Below are 18,529 nucleotides of genomic sequence, written 5' to 3'. Positions count from 1 at the left end.
AGGGAAGGGGATGGACAAAGACACGGACCAGCTGTTCGGAAATAAAGCTGAAATAGTAGAACCTGGGAGAAGCTAGGTTTTGTAAGCTATTATTTTCTGCACAAAACCCCTGGGAGGTATTAAACAGCTGCATCTGAGCTGGCGAGCAGCGGCTAAAAGACAGAGCAACAACTGAGAGCCCAGGACTTTGGCAAACTCCGCTTCAACCAGAGAAACAAGTGGCTGGAGCGCCAAGGGCTTTCATGGCCCGAACGTCCGCCACCGGCCGTCTCCCTTCGCCGCGGTGTCTTCGGGCTGCCGGGAGGTTTCCAAGTGGGAGGCTGGCTTCGGAGGAGGGCGAGGGGCGCGGGGGGCGTGGGGGTGTGAGCTGAAGGGCCCACGCAGGTTCTCCAGGGCCACCTTATCTGGAGCTGGCGTTTTTAATTATGTGTCTAATGTAATGTGTCGACGGTTCTACATAGCGAGAGGGATGCTCTTTTTGCTCTTTCTGCCGTCTAACTAGGCATTATCTGTATGAAGTGTGGGGTTTTAGTGATGTAATAAGCAAAAAAAATCAGCTTTTTCCTCCATGAGGTTTCTGTAGCAAAGTCAGAGAGCAGCTTAAGGGAGTTGTTGGGACAGAAAAGGAGATGGGATGGATTTACTCCTAGGCCAGGGGAGAAAATTCTATGCAGTCTATAGAAAAAAAAAAAAAAATCAGTATTTAATCTGATGCTTACTAACCTTTGAAATTTGGGGTACGCCAACAGAACAAATAAGTGACCTTTTATTTTCCAGCCACAGCTGTGTCAGTGTGCCCACTCTTTATCATCACTAGGAAATTCATGCAGATTGTGCCTTGTTTTAATATTCTTGCCATATTTTAACATGGTCCGTACAGGTTCCTAACAGAAACTGCCTGAGTATTTTGTGATAATACTGCATTTTGTCAGATGCTTTATAACATTATTTAGAAACATATTTGAATCTATTTAGGGCTTCATAAATATGAATAAAGCATTTACAAAAGGCAGAAGTAACCCACGGATTAGACCAGATACTTTATACGTTACGAATTTCTAAACTTCAGCAGTTCTAAACTACATTTTACTTGTGGTTTCTTTTCAAAGTGATTAACTATAAATTAGCATTTCCCAGGAAAAAAAATCTCTGCAGATTTATGTGCAGGAAATAAGGGAATTGTACGAGTGGCTAAAATCCAGATTGCTAACTGGAGTTTCAAATATTTATAGACAAATTAGGGAAGGAGGGGAGGGATGTCATCTTTTTTTTTTCCTGAGGCCTTGTGGCTTGGAGATGGGTTTTTCTGAGCTAATTCTGCTAAAAACACCGAGGTACTCTGCCTGGCTTTGTGCCAGTGCCTTCTTCAAAATTATATTTTATATATATTTCTTGAATGCTTTTGAGGCCTTTTTTTTTTTTTTTTTTTTTTTAACTGTAATGGAAAGTGAACAAAAACAAACAAAAAAGACCCTAAAAAGCCAGAGGGTTGTGCTGGCCATGGCCTTCTGAGCAGTTGAAAGAAGCAGGCGAGTGAGAGAGTGAGGAGCACAGGCACAGCTCTGCCTCTGTCACTGCCAGCTCACAGTGATTGCGTGTCCTGGCAGGTATTGCTTTGATTTTTTTTCAGTCAAGCACAGCAAAGGGCCTTTCTTTGAGTGTGTGTGTTTGTGTGTGTGTGAGTGTGTGACTTCCAGCAGGCAGATTTTCTTTCACTGTGTTTTTACTCTGCCCACGTTAGACGGCTTCCCCTTGTTTATGGGTTGAAGGCTGTATTTTGGAGACAAGAATTCCCTCTCAGCATGAACCCCGATTTCCTAAAAGGTGCCAAACGCCAGGCTGGGTGGGGCACCCCCTTGGACCTACACTCACCCACCCATCCCAGGGGGGTAGAGATGCTTTTTGGGGCACGGAGGTGAATTGCCAGCAGCTCCCTAAATGCTGGAGGTGGGGGAGCTCAGCAGCTCTTGGCTCTATCTGCCCTGAAATCAGAGCTGCATCTGCAAGGCCGGCGAGCTGTATTTATGGCACATCGTCACCACTACTATCAGACTACAAAATGGGCTCGTTTTATTTAAATTTCGAGTGCCTCCTCCATGAGTCCGTGTTGAAAGGGGTGGGGGGGGGGAAGGAGGGGGGGGAAGGTGGTATCCCTAACCAAGTGAAATGCCTTTTGGAGGGGGGTCCCCCCCCACCCCCAAGTCATGAATGTGGTTTTGAAACAACAGTGAGGCTGGGCATGAAGTTTAAGTAATATTTGGTAGCATGAATTCTTTAGGCAGCCCCCATTCATCCCCATGCTGAGCAGGGCAGGGAGAGCGGAGCGAGCTGAGGGCTCCTCGCAGCCGCCCTGCTTGTCTCTAGCTTAAAAAAAAAAAAAAAAGAAAGAAAGAAAAGAAAAAAAAAGGCACAGCACGAGTATCCTCCTTTTTTTTTTTTTTTTTTTTTCATCCTTACAGTGGGAAAGTATCGTAGAGGAGTATGAAGATGAAATACTCTCACTTATCGCCCAAGAGGCAGACTATCTAGCTGACAAGCTGTGCAGTGAAAAATCAGGTACTGTGTCTGATGTAACATGTGCTCTCTCTACAGCCGTGTGGGGTTGGGTGTTTTTTTCAAACCCAGCGTACTGCTTTGCAGGAGAAGTGGGCTGCTGTTGAATAAGCAATGACACTGCATGGCTTTAAAAAAAAAAATAAACAGAACCAAAACAAACAAACATCCCCTTTTCTTAAAGCCTTTTAATTATTTTCATTCTTTTGTGCATATTAATGCAGCATGATTTGAGCATCCCAGCTAACGTGGTGTGTTTTCCTCCTGGTGTTACATGACTTTTTGCTCCTTGTGTGTCTGTGCTGTCATTTCCAGGTCAGAAATGAAACTAACCCCCTTGCAACAAAATACAGGCATTTGTTTCTCCTGTTTAATTGCTAATTGCAGCCTCTAAGCTGAAATGGGAGCCATGAGAGGGCAGGTTTAGAAATGTGCTCTTCATTTTTAGGTGAACTCTTCGTTGCCATCAGACAGGAGCTGTCCGTAGAAGGGCTAGCCAGCCCACCACCATCATCTCCTGGGGAAAATATATTTTATAATCATTTAATGTTTTCTTTTTGTGTAAAATATACAATTCCATATAAGTAAGGCTTCTTTTCAATCCTAACAAAGTAAGAAAATGCTTTCAAAAATTAATTATAGCTTATTTTAAATCTTCATCCATTTGTCTGTTTCTTTCCCTCATTGTCAGTGTTCTGGGATATTTTTTAGCTTTATTTTCATTTCTGAATGTAAAAAGCACATAACTTGAGGCACTAAGTATTATAAGATTATAAATGATGTTGGTTTATCCCTCCTCAGCATGCTTCCTTCAGTGCTAGAATATGCATGAAAAATTCAATCTCTGAATCAACGCTTGTAAATATTAGTTTGTGGGTTTGAGATTTAAAGACTGTCAGCATTATTTGGGAAGTAAGAAACAAGGCCCATGAAAAGTACTAGAGGGTGGAAAAGAAGTTCATAGAAATAAGTTTGTATACTTTAAATCACCAGTATATTTGTAATACTTATTGAAAACACATCGTCTGGAGCACAGGAGAACTCCATCTGCAAAGACACAAAGTTCTCTCTATAATCTTCTTGGACAAATAAACTCCAAAAAATAAACTTTCCGGAACAAATTTGATTTATTACAAATATTTCCTATTTGTCATCTCTGCCATGGAGCTACTCTTGGTCATGCCAGAACAGACACAATGAGTAGCAAATTATTTTGCAAACAACATAGTTCCTCCAAAATGGATGGCAGGATTTCTGGTAGTGGGTTTTGCACAGAAAAACTTTCTGAGCATTTCAGAAACAAAACCCCGAAGAGTCTTTGGGATAGTGTAGAAAAATCATCGCCTTCCGGAGTGCTTTTTTCAGAGAAAAGGAGACTGGGATAAATCCCTGTTCCTTCTTGACTCCTCTTATAGCAGCCTCTAAACCTTTCTGAGAGCAAATTGCAGTTATGTGCATCTTCAGTAACACTGTATTTTCCAAAGGCACAGGCAAAATATTGGTACGAAAGTAACAAAGCCCATGCTGTTAAAAATCTCTCTTGTTTTTTTTTTTTTTTTCATGGATATGCTCAAAAGCTTTTTCCCCCATCCTTAAAAGACATTTTGGGTTTAAAACCCAAACTGTGTTCTCACCCAGCCTTCTTACATCAGGAAAATAATTTCCTCCCTCCTGGCAGATGAGATTGCTGTAACTGCACGTTAACCTCCTTCACACAAATACCCCCCTGCATATGTGCAGGGCTGCTCTTCCTGACTATAAATAGTGGTCCACAGAGGGGAAAGTAGTTTAGTTTTCTTCCTGGCAATTAGCACAGATAAACAAGCTGCCATTTAATAAACAGGAGTGCAAGTCCTCATCGTTGCAAATCTAGGATGCTTGCAAAAGCGGCAGGAACACTACAGAGCGATGCTGAGCTACGCTGATATAAAATAAGGGCAAGAAATTAATCTGCCATTCCCCATATCACCCCGTTGCCCATTTTAAAAATGTCAGTACATTAAAGAGTAAAGACTAAAAAAAGCCACAGGGACTTCTTTAAAATCTAGTTCGCCCAATGTTTAAAATTGGATGAAAATAAATGTATTAAATTGCATTAAAAATAATGAAAACATGTTTTCATCAACTCTGCAGCAGGCAGGAGATGGCAGAGGAGCACAGTAGTACCTGACAGAGCAGGGAAGTGTCTGCTTGGGTTTTTCCAGGGAAAATAAATTCAGACACCAGTGGCACTGGAATAGCGAGTATTAGAAATTGTGTCAGGCTTCACGCCAGCCACACAGCACCAACATATAACTTACTAAAGCCTCCAACTCGCAAAACACAATGAGACATATTATTAGGTCTTATCTGTCTTACAGTGGCAATTTTCATTAATACGTATTATTAAAGCAATTTTACACTTTTATCATCCTACTGTAAATTATTGGCTCCTTTTATTCAGAGCTCCGTGTGTTCATTCAGAATGGCATTTTTAACTTCTTTTTTCTTGGTGGGGGGGGTGGTGCAAATGATCATACTAAGTGACAGAAATAGTACAGAAAACCTCTCCACAGATCAGTTGTAGATGCTGTGGATTTCACCATAAAGCAGGAGAGAAAAAAAAAAAAAAAAAAACAACAAACCAAGTCAGTGATGTATTCATTTCATTATTATGCTTTTAATTTTCTTTTAAAAGGCTGTGTATATGAACATGGCTTATTTCTTGTGGGCCATTGCAGACTTAATATTGGTGTAATCAAATCCTTTTTTCTACTGTTCTGTGGTAAAATAATAAGGGTTGCAGTTTGTCAGCCTACAAACATGGCATTAATGGAAGCCCCACATTATGGTAAGCAAACCCCTTCTCTGCAAGTCCCATTTAGTACTTTTCTTTAATTCTAATATCATAGCAGACTTTTTTTTTTATGGCTACTGGAGGTGGATGTTTCTTGTTTGATTAAAAAGTGGGAAACTTCAATAAAGTCTTTTAGCGTGATCAAACCGTTTGATATTTACAAGCATAGATCCGTTCGCTGTCATGTATTCTTTGATCACACAAAAAGTCTCAGTGCTAGACAGGCAGGCAAAACCTGCTGAGACGCACCTTCAGATCCTCTACTATTTTTACAAGCTTTAAAAAACCCTAAAAGTTAATTTTGAAGGAGATTACCTTTTTTTTTTTTATGTCCCCCACCTCCAAAGAGAAGGCGCAGTTGCCAGTCGGCCCAATGGAATAACACAGATTTTTATTTTTTTTTAATTGCCCTCTTATTTTCTTTGCTGATTGCAATAATTTTCTGTGTGCTCTTTCTGGGGTTATATATATTTTTAGTCGTGATGGTTGAGGCTCAGTGCCATGCCAGCAGCATTTCATTCAGGGTTAAATGGAGTTATGTGAAGGCCAGTAAGGAGCCAGAAACCAGTTAAAGCTTGTGCTAATGTACAGAGCAGAGCCAGCTGATTTATAAGTGGAAAATAATTTAACACCATGTATTTTATGAGTGCTGAAAGCTACTGTTTAAGTAACAGCAGGACTTTTCCTACATAATTTTCTTTTTATGTGCTCACAGCCATAAAAATGTTCTGTTTGGTTAAAATCTTAGAGTACCCATTTTATCTTAAAAGTGACTTACCCCATGCGTTTCTTTATGTAGCTTTTTGGGAAGTTTGACTATAATTTAGGCACCCAATGTTGAGTTATACAAAAGTGAAACAAAACGCTCTTATTCAACTGCAAAGAAATCCAGAAGTCTTTTTCTGCACAATTATCACTCAAACTATTGTGTTTTTGCAAACTGATACTTTCTAGGAGGCTCATTCCCAGTGAGAACTACTCTCCTGGAGAGTTTAACAAAGCTAGCAGCTACATCAATTAAAAGCAACTAAAATGTCTGTTATGGGTATGTGCGGAATATTAAGCTGCCATTAAGTCATTTACCGCTCACCTTAACACTCTCTGCAAGATTGTGGTTTAAAAAGGCAATATATGGGGTGAGAAGCTGTAGTTTAATGCTGCCACAGCACTCTGGAATGACACATTTTCTCACATTTTTCTCCCTGTGCAACTAGGAAAAAGACCAGGAGAGTGAGAGATTAGCCTTTGCGTCCCTGCCTTGAAATAGGATCTGTGAGCACGCATTTCTCCAAATGCTACAAGGGACTGGAGGATCCATATCGGTGGGGTTTATTAAAGAAATAGGCTGTAACACTCCTTGTTTTAAAATATGAAGTTTGATCTAAAAATACCATCAGATTTTAGCTGTAGCAATGAGGTTATACTGGACAGACATGGGAAATGAATTTGAAGACTAATGTGGGCCCCTCTGGAGAGAAAAACGGGATATTTTCTGTATTTATTAGTGCCATATTGTTCAGTATGCTAGGATCTGTTCTCCAAGGCTCATCCATGGCCAAAGCCACCCACAGGAGCACCAGCAAGAGCCCAAAGCCAGATGTGAAACCCACCTGGGCAGCGACAGGTTCACCACGAGAGCTTGGGTGCTTCCTAGGTGGTTTTCCAGCAACTGTGAAAAAGAACTCCATAAACTGTGTTTAGGTGATGTGACAATCATTAGAGAGCCCGATGTGGTGGGATAATTTTTCAATTCAAATGAGCCAGTTTTCAGGGCTTTGCCAAGATGCCCTCTCACGTGGGGATGCATGAGTCGTGTCCCTGTCCGGTGAGAGAAGAGTCAGACACTGAATTATTTACCACATTTGAGGACAAGAATTGAGAAAAAATAGATTGCTTTACTCTTTTTTTAAAAAAAAATCCTTCTCTATGTGATTCAATAGAAAATATCCCAGAGTCTGACTCACTGTCGTTGTGTCATGGTTGTGCCTCATGCTGTCCCTCATTCCTGATTTATTGCCCAAAGTTGTTTAACATGCTTTAATTTTCACCTTCACACATTGACTGGTGAAAGCACTTTGAGAAGAATACCTGCGTTTCTCTAGTTTGAAACTATTCTAGTTTGAAAAATATGTATTTTTGATTAAAGAAACAGGTACTTTCAGCACAGCATTACTCTTCAGGACATCGGTAAATTCCATGGAACTTTTCCTACCTTAGGTGCCTGAGCAGAGGCTGCTGCTTACAAAGGTTGCAGAAGAGATCAGCTCCTCACTGCAGACTGAAGTAAGATCAGAACTCCAGTTTTTTCCTTGCACAGTCAATTTTTGCTATTACAATATCTCTGCTGGTTTCTACTTTTAATCTTTGAATGTGCCCACATTTCACAGGGGGTTTATAATTATTATTATTAGTAGTAGTAGTAGTATTTTAACTGTTTTCCTGTTTCTGATGTTTTGATATGAAATGTGCAGATAAGAACGTCGACTTTTGATGAGAATATGGAGTTTAAAGGGCAACTGGTTTTTCAACCTTATTTCTATGTTCGGGTTTTTATTTATCCCAAGGTTTCCATTTCACTTGTGCTGATTTTCGTAAAATCAACATCTGATTGTCACAGAGTTGAGGTCTGTAAAAAATTAACCTCCTGCTGCAGCAGAAAAAGATAACTCAGAGAACTTCAAAAAACCTATTATTTTTTTCATGCATTTAACAGATGACTTTTTCATGTGTATTTCCAGACCAGAAAGAGTTTAGAGTTTATAGCTAAGAGCTGCAAAGTTTGTATCCCTGTTAATGAGATGATGATGGCAAACTTTTGAAATAATTTGTCCTTTTAAAGGTGAAATAACTTAGTAGAGAGTGTGCAGTCCTTAAAACAAGCCTTTCCTTCAAAATTTCCATATCAAAGTCCTACTGATCCTGATATAAACGTTCACCAAACGTGAGCACTACTAGTGTAATAACTTTTTTAATTAAAGCTTTCTTGCTGAAGAAATGGCAAAAACCATCAAAACATTCCTGACAGAGGTTATGCCTTTCATCGTTAGGTTGGTTTTTTATGTTCAAAATATTTATTAATCGGTATAAAACATTTGGTCATAAATCTCACTCAGAGATGGGACTCAGTTCAGGTTGTTGCTCTGTGTCCAGAAGATAAAGTGGGAGAATATCTGCTTCAGGCTCCAATACTCTATAAAAACACTGTTTAAAAGGATGTTAACTACTTAGCCATGGTTTTAAGGTAACAAGGCTAGTTCATCCAAAGCAGTAGAATATTTATGGTAAAAGTAAGCTTTATAACAAAGAAAAAGTTCCAAACATACATAGGTCACCTTTATTATAGATTGAGTTAACAACCAAGAATAAAAAATGATGACTTGAATCATGAAAAAAAAAAAACCTCTCTGATTAAAAATCTGTTCATGTGTCACATAATTTTAAAGTTTAATTATAGATTTTTACAATATTTCTAAATTTAAATATTTCAACAATACCACAATCAGCACATGTAAACTGCTGGAGCTTCACAGAAGCAATTAGAACAATGCTGATTTACAGCAGTTTAATGTCTTGTCCCCTAAATCTCTAATACAAAGATTTGTTGTCTGATTTAATGTTTTTAAAAAGACTGAAGTTTTTGCTTCAGGTGGAACACTCTCTGCCATATCCTACTGACAGATCAGTTTTGCAGAATGCTTTATGAAAGTTCTAATTTGAGCATCATGGAGCAGCTATACTTTATAAAATGGAAATAATGCCTTCAGTACTTAAGGAAGACTTTTTTCACACTTAATCCAATCCAACACCTTCTTTGATGTGTATGTAAACAGCAATTTTTAAAGAAACTTTCAAAATTTGAACTCCCTTTCTATTTCATTCTGCTTCTGAACAGCCAGTTTAGGCTGAAGTGGGTCCTTGAGTGTGGATACTGAGCTCACCTCACACACAAAACTCACAATCAGCTGGCTCTGTTTAAAGTCTGAGAGCAAGAAAATGTTTCTTATTGTGCATAAAACTAAGACATAAATATATCAAATGAATGGGAAAGGTTTGGATTCCTCTCCTGTTTCCAGTCTGTTAAATCTGCTGATGCTTTAAACAAAGTATGTTTAAAAAACCATGTTACCATGTCACATAAAGGGAAGACAGCTACTGGGGATTCTGTGCAGCTATTTCAAAGTCTAGCTAATTCTCACCTTATTTTGATCATATATTTCCCCCCCAAAATTTAAAAATATTTTACCTTTCTCCAGCATTCTCTTTTTATCATTCAACATGAAAAACCCATAAAAATAACTAAGAAAATTGATTATCTAGGAGAGGAGAACAGCATAGTGCAAGTGGCTGGCTGGCTGTTACAAAAAGATCAAAATAAATTAAGGAAGGTGGCAACAGGGAGTAACTTTTGTTTTTTTTTTTTTTCCTTTGTATTATGTAGTAGAGGAAACTTTTGTGTTTTCTGTAACAGCGACTGCTAAATTATTTCAGGCAGATATGTTAGAATGTCTCTTTAAAAATTTAAGTGCTGTCTTCTGCTTTGATATGCTCTCAAAATTGATCAGAGTCGTGCTATAAAAGAGTTCTTGAGTAACCTGGCTTGGTTTTATTGCTGAGCATCAAGTCCTCCAGTGCTGGGCTCGGTGCAGGCATTCAGCCACTGTGGTTGGTGTGGTGTGTTCTGAGAAAATGCTACGAGATGGTAGCAGTGAGATATCCCTCTCTCAGAAGGAAAGCCTTTCTTTAAACTATGATTTGCACATTTACACTTTTGCAATCTGTCTTTGAATTTTACACTGTAGAACTGCCAGAAAATTTTGGTGTTTGTTGCTTTTTGCATCTGTGTTAAGATATGGGGCAAATTCACCCCGGTATCATTCCAGTCTTATCCCGATGTAAGCTGGGGCAATGCTGCAGTGGACCACATCTGATACATACTCTCCCCAGCCCTGGGGCATTTATTTTTGGGATAAACACTCAGATTGTTTCATTATCACTTTATTGAAGCAGGTACTGACTGAGATGCAAACTTAAAATTTGTGGGTATCTTCATGAAGCCAAACTCATCTTGGGTTCAGTAAGAAATGCTCAGTTAAAAAAAAAAAAAATATTCATGCTTTTTATCATTTGTGAATTAGCAGATTAGGTAAAATGATATGATATATATGATAAGACATGACATGAACTGCATGGAATCCCATCTATCCAGATATTGATATAGCTGTCCTCAGCTGGTCCCCTTCGTTCCCTCCAAGAAATGAGCATCTTTAAAACTGTATGGAAAAGCAAGGAAATGCATCCTGACTTCAGACCTTGTCTTTTCTCCCTTATTTATCTCACCCTACTCTGATGAGGTCAGAGACGTATCCAAAGGTGTGATCTTGCCTTTTGTCAGTGCAACAGAAGTGTAGAGGTCATTTCAAAGGAAGGAGGACCAGATCTTTGCCCAGAGCAAGTAGCTTTAGTCTGTTGACTTGGGATAGAGCTGTCACATTTGACCTGGTGAGACTTGGGTTCCCCAGTTCACGAGGACTGTTAATATTTTTTTTTAAACAGTAATTTCATTTTCATGCCAAATATACCAGGGAAAGAGCACAGATTTTATTTCAAATGTGACTTATGTTGAATGAGTGGAAATCACTAAGTTCTTTTTACTGAGGAACAAAAATGGATGAAGCAAGACCCTAAATGGTCAAGATCGATGCTTTATTTATTAAGATAAGCCCTAAAACAAGGTTATACACTAACTAATCATGTTTTTTATTTGTATTTGTCTTTGTGGTCTAACACTTGTGATATCTTCATCAAAATACAGCTTTTAGAAAATGCATCTTGCTTGTCATTGTTTCACTGACATAAAGAACAACCATGTTAGAATTTTATGAGCAAAATATTAACTCGTGTGGTTTCCCTAATACATATGAAGTTTACCAGAAATGAGGAGAGCCAGATTCGTGTTAAATGAAATACTATTAGTGGGTCTTACAGCGGGAGCAGTGAGGAATACCTTGTAATTATGGTGTACACATCCGAGTGCAGCATACTTTGTTCTGGGGCTTAAGTAGGTAATTAGCATTTTGGTTATGGAGTTGTGAGTGATCTTAAATTGTGTTAGTCTCTGAAAACTGTCCTTGCTTTTAGTGCTGGGTTGGATACAGTTACTTCTGGAGCAAGTCTCTTGGAATTCCCCACTGGGCAGGAGCACCTCTGACACTGGTGGGGTGGAGGTGGCAATGGGAGACCAGCCAGGGATGGGGAAGGGCGTGAGGAGAGAAAAGCTCTTGAGATGCTACTGGGGGCACAGAGTGGATGTAAACCCAGCACTTACACCTTCTATTGTCTGTTGAGCACAGGGATTTCTGAGACTGGATGAGAAAGCTTTTAGTGAGGGAGGAGTGTGAAAGGTTAGGAAATAACAGCAAAGTGGAGTTGCTACACTCGGCAAGTTCCCCACAGCCGTGCCTGTGCCGGAGCAGTGCTGCAGCGGCGTCGATCGCCGCACGAGCCTTGATTAACAGCAGAACTGTGCTTAATGCAACACAGGTTAATGCAGAGGCTTTCTTTAGGAGCGCCTCAACCAGGCTGCGTGAGAAAGAGTGGGAGAAAAGGAGAGACCAATTCACAAAGCTCATTTAAACTGAGCGAGAAGCTTTGGAAAACAAGAATGTCTTCGTGCCTTTAACCATATTTACAGACCTGGCTGGTTTAATGGCATTCAGCAATAAATTCCATCGCCTTCGGGAGCAATTGATAAAGGTTCTGGTAACCGCCTGCTCCAATCTACTTTGGGGAATGTTAATAAACCAGTACCCAAGGACTCCTAGGTGTATGCCGTGGAATAGAGGGAGCTAAATGTCAGCTAATTAAGCAGAGCTGAGACCATGAAAGATCTTGTGAGTTAAAAGTTAAATATTAATATCGGTTTCAAACTTTATGAAAAGCTGGCTTAGTGGCAGGGAAGCAGAAGGGATATATATCCAGCATGTTCGTGACATTTTCTATTTCTAGTTAACCTCGCAGCCACATTGAAAACTAGCTGAAGTTTTCTTAAAGCAAATTCTAGAAGAGCAGCCAATAAGGAATTACAACAACCCTTGAGGTGACACAGACATTAATGAAGGAAGAAAGAAAAAGATTTCAATATGGCAGTGTTTCTTAAATGGTAGGCAAAAAAAAAAAAAGAAAAAAAAAAGTCTTCCTTGTCATATTAAATGTGACTTGAGCAAAAGGTGAGAGCTCACAAAGCCTTGGTGCTTGGCAGGGTTGTATTTATCTGGCCTCATATGTTGATCAATTCTGCAAATTCCTGAGGCCAGGGCCAAGATCCAGCCAGCACCAGCCTTGCAAAAGCACAGGATCCTGGCTGCCAGGGTTTTCAGGGCCAAACACACCAAATACAAGGTCAGCATCAGCCATTTGCTGTTGATGGGACCGAGGGTTGGGATGTCATTTTCAGCATGAAACTGGTGCTCGTACAGAGCGGGAATGTGAAGGCTGAGCACTGTGCAAAATGTGTCACACAGCTCACCTTGCCCACCTTGCATTGATCTGTTTTGTGTTTGATTTTTGTCATGACTGTTGTTCATTGGGAGCTGTGTTGGAGGGGTGGCTCTCAGCCTGGTCAGGATTGTGCTCAGGCTTACACAAGCAGCAGAGTTAATTCACCCAGTGCTCATCACACACCAGCCGATGCAGGATCACTGCTCCTTCACTATCTCAGGTTGAGAATGGGCAGACATTAAACAGACATTAAACTTTGCCACAGCCAAGTCTTAACCACATGGCCATCTCTTCTGGCCTCCACAGGGATGGTAAATTACTAGAAAGTATTATTTGGGGACAAAAAAAAAAACTTGATTAAAAGCCTGTTTTCTGATACCAAAGGAGATGGACCCCTTGTCTCAACTTCTTTCCACGTGTAACCTATATCACGGTGACTAAATATTCACGTTTCCACTGCATTTAGCTGAGTTAGGGGTTTTCTGAGCTGTATTCAGCTGTGTTGGCCAGAAGCAGGACAGCATGGTTGTACACCGAGCCCACTGCTCTGCCCATTGCAGCAGACAAAGTGAACTGCAAAATATGGTCCATTTCATCCAGCTAGATACTCCTGACTCTTCCAGAAGAAGAAGAAGAAGATTCAGTGTCATTCCTAATCTGTGAAATTGATGATTGATGGATGCAAAGAGAGCACCCCAGCACCTTGCATGAGCCTCTGTGTGCCTTGGGTCTACATGGCTAAAGGCAGGGAGGAGCTGGAGATGTGCCTCCTGTGCTCCTGTGTGTCTTTTCTTATCAATATACTTCATGTGTATTGATATCCTTCCCTCCAAATTCTCCCATTGCCAGTGAATTTCAGAATATAAAACTGATCTAAGTTTGGAAGGTTTTATGGTTTCAGATTCCTTCCTTCCTTCCTTCCTTCCTTCCTTCCTTCCTTCCTTCCTTCCTTCCTTCCTTCCTTCCTTCCTTCCTTCCTTCCTTCCTTCCTTCCTTCCTTCCTTCCTTCCTTCCTTCCTTCCTTCCTTCCTTCCTTCCTTCCTTCCTTCCTTCCTTCCTTCCTTCCTTCCTTCCTTCCTTCCTTCCTTCCTTCCTTCCTTCCTTCCTTCCTTCCTTCCTTCCTTCCTTCCTTCCTTCCTTCCTTCCTTCCTTCCTTCCTTCCTTCCTTCCTTCCTTCCTTCCTTCCTTCCTTCCTTCCTTCCTTCCTTCCTTCCTTCCTTCCTTCCTTCCTTCCTTCCTTCCTTCCTTCCTTCCTTCCTTCCTTCCTTCCTTCCTTCCTTCCTTCCTTCCTTCCTTCCTTCCTTCCTTCCTTCCTTCCTTCCTTCCTTCCTTCCTTCCTTCCTTCCTTCCTTCCTTCCTTCCTTCCTTCCTTCCTTCCTTCCTTCCTTCCTTCCTTCCTTCCTTCCTTCCTTCCTTCCTTCCTTCCTTCCTTCCTTCCTTCCTTCCTTCCTTCCTTCCTTCCTTCCTTCCTTCCTTCCTTCCTTCCTTCCTTCCTTCCTTCCTTCCTTCCTTCCTTCCTTCCTTCCTTCCTTCCTTCCTTCCTTCCTTCCTTCCTTCCTTCCTTCCTTCCTTCCTTCCTTCCTTCCTTCCTTCCTTCCTTCCTTCCTTCCTTCCTTCCTTCCTTCCTTCCTTCCTTCCTTCCTTCCTCCCTCCCTTCCTCCCTCCCTTCCTTCCTCCCTCCCTTCCTCCCTTCCTCCCTTCCTCCCTTCCTCCCTTCCTTCCTCCCTCCTGTGATGCTGCCTTTCCTAAAGAAGCTTCCCATGCATAATTAAACTCCAACCCTCACCTGGTACTGTAGCACTCACCTACCTGGAATGGGTTTTGACTCTGTGTTTCCCAGGGCCATCCTGGCCATGTCATACCCACTTGGGATTTGTGGTCACCTGGTGATAATGATGCCTGAATCCCAGGGATTGTGCGAATATACAAGGTTGGTTTTCTCAAGGTAATTTTGCTTTGACTTTCAAAGACTTAACTTTACGTGACCAGGTAACATCATAAAAGGAATTTCAAGATGTTTGGTGTTTTCTGAGGCTGAGTCATGATTCATATGGCCTTTGACTGTGCTCCTCCTCAAGGCAGCCTGAACACACCAGAGCACTTTACCAGGGGAGCAGCTATCTTTCAAGCTTGAAACTACAGTGGTGCTGAGCACAGCCAGGACACTTAAAGGCAGCACATGGAAGGATGACAGCCAAGGTCACTCTGGGCTGAGCCACACTTGTGTTGGGGACACTTGAGGGCAGTGAGAATGTTTGGAAAGACATGAGCTAGGGCAGGTTGTGGTTGTGAGGCTTTCTGGTGTGATAGCATAGCATAATGCACAGGGAGTTTCCTGTTTTCAGATGGCCTCAACTTCCCAAAATGTGTGACCTTCACATTTTCACCATGTTTATTCTTCTCCTGTACAATCAATCCTTAAGCTCTCAGGAAAGCCTCCTGCCTGCTGTGTCCCAGGTTCAAAAGAGGGATGAATGTCTATCTGCCTGTAGCCCTTTCCCACTCAGAACCTCTAAGGAATAGGGAAGTGAGATACCTAGAAAAGAATAGTTATCTTCTCTCCATTTTAAGACTCTTTTTAGGTTAAGACTACTGCTTCTCAGTGGAGATTTTGTCACCCTGGTTCATTCTGACCAGAACTGCTGCAGTATGGAGAGTTTAAGAACTACTGCAGGAGAGCCTTGGAGTGCCCACATATGGAATAAGAGAGAGCTGCTCTCTCCTTAGTGGACACCAGATGGGATGCAGTGTAGGCACGAGCAGTCACTCTGACTGACTTTGCAAAGTCATTATTGTGGGAGATGTTCCTCCATCCTCCTGTCCAATCTGCTTATTTGATTCCACCTATTTTCCTTCTCCAAATAGTAAGGATGGAGTTCAAGTTTCTTATTACATATTGGTGCAAAACTTAATGTAATGTACTGTCTAATTTCAGGGTGCTCCTGAAACAATACAGTGATGGAAATAACCAAGATTATCCCAACCTCTGGCTGTTTCTCTTTGGGAAGGGTCTTCCATCTCTCCTGAAAAGCCTGTAAACAACCCCAGATATGTCTAGGAAAGCCCTGCCCTCGTGAAACTGAATGAGCAGCTCCTTGATTCATTTGAAGATGATGATAAAAAGACAAAACACAAATAGCTGAGGTCAGCTATCTGATCTTTCACCTTTCTGTGCAGATGAAAACACAGATTCTTAACGTTTGAGCCCTTCCAACAATTTCCTGATGCGCTTCAGCAATGGCAACAAGACTTAAGCTGCCACAGTTCAAGGGAAGATTGCTTGAAAGCCTCTTTTATACTTCACAGCTTTGGGTTTTAGTTCTATGTGACAACAGTTTTTAATAAAATATTAGTTTACCTTGACTGGTAGCTGATTTGTCATGGCTGCACTCAGGAAGGCAGGTAGGTTCCACTTCCTTACCAGGGGTCTCAGCAGGAAGTTGGTGTCTGCATGGAAAACGCTGCACCTGCCCCGTGGATATCAAGCACTTGTCTTGATTGTGCGAGGAATTAGGAAGGGTGACTTCTAAGCACATGAAACACACAGGGAGAATTATCAGAGAATTATAGAATGGATTGGGTTGGAAGGGACCTTAAAGATCATCCAGTTCCCACCCTCTGCCATGGGCAGGGACACCTTCCTCTGGACCAGGTTGTTCAGAGCCACATCCAAGCTGGATTGCTGTCCAGACACTTCCAGTTGCCACAGGCTGTAAGGAAGGAGTGATTGTATGACCTGTCCTTCTGATCATTTATTTACAGGGTGACTCAAGGAAGAAAAGCATGTAGTTGAAGTTGTGGCACCTTGGATATAGCCAGAGCCTTGCACAGAATGTGGGCTGGAGCCACCAGGGGCGTTCTGAGATTCTCTTCAAATCCCCTCAATGAGTTGCCATTTACAGCAGTGCTTTCAGGTTTTAGACTGTGTATAAGCCACAGGTTTGTTTGGGAGGTCCTGTTTGGATAATGTTTATGAGAACATCTCCAGAAGGTATCCATAACACCCTTCAGGTAGTGTGTACTCTCTTCCAGTTCCACAGACACTGGGAGGAGTTTAGGCATGCACTGTGACATAGCACTTGCCTAAAAGTTTTAACTGCTTCATTCTCTTCTTGATGAGACTTATTTAATACCAGGAAAATTGCAGGGATTTGACTGAACTTACTCTTGGTATTCCCAAAGGAGAAATGAACCCAACATCTTGATGTGATTAAAGGGCAGAGTTTTTCTCATTGACTAATTATCCAAATAATATTTCAGACCACAACTGTTTCTTCCACAAGAGTGTTACTCTTTGCCATGTTTTAAATTTTGCCTCCACAAATCTGGATAGCAGAAATGAATGAACCTCAGTGGGACACAGAGACTTCATTTAAAACACATCTCAAAAAACCTAAGCTTTTCTATTTCAAAAGACTTTTTCATTGTTCTCTACTCCCTGAAGACAGTTCTAAGAGGTGCTTCAGACAGAATATAGGAGCTGTCTTAGACTTTTTAAGAATGAGTGAATCTTGGAAAAGCTGGGTTGTATAGAAACATAAAGAACTGAGATCTCCATAGAAAGATTCATTAACAAATCAAGGCAACTCATGTAATATTTTGAGGTTTTCTTGCACAAGCTAAGAACAAATCAGCAGATTTTTTTCACTGCATGGACATTGTCCATATCAACAGGAACATCTTTCTGTTTGTCTGCAAGTTTCCAGACCTAGGAACAGTCTTTTCATCACCAAGTACCATCTCTAGCTCTTGTTCAGGATCACATCTTGGATCATGAATGAATTATACCTAGAATACACAGGTTATGTTTTCTCTTTTTGTTGTGTTTTTCATCTTCTTCCTCCTATAGAGGGGAAAGATCTGAAAAAAAACCTAGTTTTGTGAAGGAAAACACAAAGCACTGCTGCAGGATATCATGGCTCCAAGCTTCCCGACGGACACAAACCTTCAGGAATCAATAAGAGTGGGATTTTTAAACTTTAGTTCTGCTTTTTTGTGCCTCTGAGACCTGGAATCACAACACCCATCTCAACAGCCAGCTCTTCTGCTTCTTCTGTAGCAAACCCAGAGATGGGTTTGTCCACAGAGATGTTTGTAGCTTCAGAACATGTGGATCCTTGGATCAAAAAGAAAAGCTGTGGATTGAATGGTGTCAGACAGGTGTGTCTGACAATGGAAGCACCAACCTTTTGACATTACACAGCCCATTTGTTACTCCAAGGTTCACACATGTCCAAAGGGCTCAAGTTTGGCCCCTACATTCTCTACAAATGAAGGCTCTGTGCCACTGTCCCTTCTGGATCAGTTGTGTCCTTCTGAGTGTTTGTGTCTTCTCTAGGACAGGCTCCAAAATCCCAGGGAGAAGCAAAAGGGGAAACCCTGGGGAAGAGCCAGGCTGTGGAAAAGAAGAGAAAGGCTGAGGTGAAATCAGGAAAGCTGAATAAAACCTAAGGAGTGAGGAAACAGGAGAATAAAGACAAATAAAGAGAAAATGTCTAGTGTAGATCAGGAGTTAGAGTAGGACTGCACAAGGCACAAGGGGTACCAGGAACTGGAAGGAGGAAAACCCAAACCAGTTGAGCACAGGAGCAGAGAGATTTACATGTACCAGACAAAATTAAGTACTGTTGTTAATGGGGTTTT

Source organism: Vidua macroura, chromosome 1, assembly GCF_024509145.1.
Source record: "Vidua macroura isolate BioBank_ID:100142 chromosome 1, ASM2450914v1, whole genome shotgun sequence".
NCBI lineage: Eukaryota > Metazoa > Chordata > Aves > Passeriformes > Viduidae > Vidua > Vidua macroura.
The sequence above is the reverse complement of the archived record's forward strand: the minus strand, read 5'-3'. Positions refer to the sequence as shown.